We start from the raw sequence: 3,238 nt of genomic DNA on the forward strand, positions 1-3,238 counted from the left end.
ATCCTTAACATACTTTTCATTACTACTAGAAGTCAGTACCCACACCTCTTCAAAAATTAAACAAAATTAGTTTAAACAATTTACATTGCAGCTCTTTCACTAAGCAAGATGGACCAAGCATGCCATTTATAATTTTCCTTCTTGAGAAATTAGATTTCTGAAACATACATTACTCCATATCAATCTGATACTTCTTGCCATGCTTTCATCTTGTAAAACCTGAATTCCATTTGGAGTATTCCAGGTTTATGCTTAAATGATAGTGCCTTGATAAGAGGAAAAAAATTGTGCTGCGTTTTCTTCCCATTGTGCCTGAAAACATAATGGGTGTACATATATTAAATATATTCTTACAAATGTCCAGGTCATATATACCAGCTGGAATTCTTTTAATGTGTGGGTTCTGCATTGTGAGATTTAATCAAGACATTAACATGAGTAGAAGGTTGTTGGTTTAGATAAGTTTGAGATTTGTTAAAATTAATTGCTGTATGTTTATCCTTCTGGAGGTTGTGGAAGCTTCATGTTTTCTTTGGACATTATTAGACGCCTTAGCTCTCGATGTACAATTTTAATGCAATAAGAATTTTTTCATTTTGATAACACTCGTATGCTCCATGCATCCATCATTCCATTGAAATTATTTATCCCATTCATATTAATTTTTGTTACAAATCTAACTGCTGGAGGTGCTTCTGAGTATTTAGGTCCACACTCTACTTTCAGACTGTATATTCTGTTTTCATAGTTTGTCCTTGGGGGCCCAATAATCATGCCTGTCCACCTTGTAAGTATCATGTCTTCATTGTCAAGTCCCCAGCTAACTGTACCAATGCCTACTCCTTTTTGGCCTTCTTCAAGTTCTTCTAACAAGTGAAAATTACATGGAACTTTAACTCCTTTGGAGACTCTATATTCTCTAGCAACCCCAGACTTCTGCCCTATTATTATTAAAAATCCTTATCTTCTGTTTTATTACTATGAGTCTGTTCCAAAGCAGAAGAGTGGTAAGGGCTAACAAGTGCAGTTAAGTGACTTGCTCAGGGCCAAATGGCCAGAAAGTATCTGAGGCTAGATTTAAACCCAGGAATCCAGTTCTCTCTTTTCTTTTTTTAAAATAAGTATCATAAAATTTATTTAAGCAAGAATCTATCTTTTGACAAAATATGCAATATAGTGATTTAAATACATAGCAATCTTATATTATCTGTCTTTCCATAGACTTAATAAGTTATACTCAGTGCCAAGCCTGGTACTCTATACAATAAGCCACCTAGTTGACCCTTTAAAATTGTTTTGGTTTTATATAATTTTTTTGATCTTACATTATTTTAAGGAAGAAAATTTTTCCTAATTATTTGGAAAGTAGATAAATTCCTCCAGTCATTTCATTTTGTCCTCTAAAATGGAGACCAATTTTTACTTTATGCACACACAGGTATTGCTTGGTTCTGGCAGAAATGGAAACACAAGTCACTATGAAATTCTCCTTGCCTTCTATACTTGCTTGAAGCAAGGTTCTTAGTCCTTTAGTCTTTTCATTTGATCGGTTGGCTCATCTTTGTGACTAATTCCTGTGCTTAGTGGCCGATTTGTCATGGCTTTCTGCTACCTGGGAGGGCTCCTGAGTGAGGCTTAATTATCATGCCCTCGTTCCCACCTTTTCTGATAAAGATTAAATCTGTTCACCTACATTTAATTGGCAGTTAGCACATTCTTGCTATGGTCTAATGCAGACAGTAGCATTACAGGAGCCATTCCAAAAGAAAAAATCCAATTATCTGATTAAATCTACCCAACTTGTTATTCCTAGCTGTGTATATCTCTCTCTATTTCCCTGGCCTCTTGGCTCACTCCCCAGTCATACTGAAGGAGTTTGCAATCTAGATGTGGGAAACAAGACCAACATAAACAATTAGTGAGCCATAGAAGGTGGTATATGATCACATACTAAATTACTTGATATAGACAATAAGTGTTACAGAGAGTGATTGTCCCCTGGATCTCTAGGTAATTTTTTTCCTGATGGTTTTCAGAACTGGGATATTTTTGAGATGACTTTGATGCCATTTTGATTGGATTGGTTGTTTGGGTGGGGGAGTGATAGAGGAATCTGGCATGTGGCTCACATTTGAGGAGGTACAATAGTGAGGGGATGACAATGAAGTGAATGGATTTGTGGAGGTAGAAAACCATTGACAGCCATGGCTCTTCTTTTCCCCCTCTTCAATATATTCAGTAAACACTGAGGGTCCTATTTTTCTTCTTGGACTTGGCAGCCATGAGTTTTTGATATTCTGTCCCATGAAAGGCTAGTGATTATGCTAGGGAAAGCTGGAGTGACCAGAGTTTCTAATTATTCATTCATTATATAATAAATAATATCACCATATTAATCTATTCATTCTAGAATTAGAGTTTTGGTGAGATAATCCTGAGGTTATGTTTGACTAGTCACTGTAATCAGGATAATCAATGAACCCCTCCTACATTGGACCCCAGGTTCTATTGCCTTGTACTGCTGTTGTGACTGAGATAATCCTAATCTCTTACTTATGTGGGTCAGTAGGAAATATAAATTATTCAACTTTGTGGTTTCCTCTCTGGCACCTCAGAAATGCCTGGTAGGTAAAGTTAGGGAGAAACTCAATTCATAGTCTTCCATGTACTTGGGGGATGAGATGCTTTTAGGAAGAGATGACATATTCTGATTGGGTTCAGGAGTGGTGAAAGTGCTTGCTAAAGATGTATTTCTTTGAATGTTTCCTATGTTAAGCAAAGCATTCTTGTTCTTTAGTATCTTTATGTTGCAAAGCATCTGCCTACTTTCTGGTCCTGTAGACACTAAGGGTTTAGTAGGAAATAGATTTTATACTCTTTTTGTTAAATATGGACTTGATTACCTCTCTGTGCATAAAAGTATCCTTGTTTTATTCATTTCTTTCCATCTTTGCTCCCGTTCCTCATTTCCATCTACATGACTGCTTTCCCCATATCCATCAGCATACATCATAGTGACTGAAAATCAGAAATCCTGAGGAGCTAGGCATACTATAGAGATTCTTCTTCTGGCAGACCCATGAAGACATAGCTAATTAGTATCATCTATGGAAGAGGCATGAAGGAAGAGAGAATTTTCATGCATGCAAGACAGAAAGCTGGGGACATCATCTGTCAACCAAGGTGAACATTCCAAATAGAATGTTCCCAGGAAAGTCAGTTGGAGCCTAGCCAGCAG

At 36.7% G+C, this 3,238-nt stretch overlaps 1 pseudogene; it reads right to left on the reverse strand.

Annotated features, from left to right (window-relative positions):
• Positions 1-370: 370 nt before the first annotated feature.
• Positions 371-3,013, reverse strand: LOC100619615 (ubiquitin-conjugating enzyme E2 variant 2-like; annotated as a pseudogene).
• Positions 3,014-3,238: the final 225 nt, after the last annotated feature.

This window comes from Monodelphis domestica, chromosome 3 (genome assembly GCF_027887165.1).
Source record: "Monodelphis domestica isolate mMonDom1 chromosome 3, mMonDom1.pri, whole genome shotgun sequence".
NCBI classification, from domain to species: Eukaryota; Metazoa; Chordata; class Mammalia; order Didelphimorphia; family Didelphidae; genus Monodelphis; species Monodelphis domestica.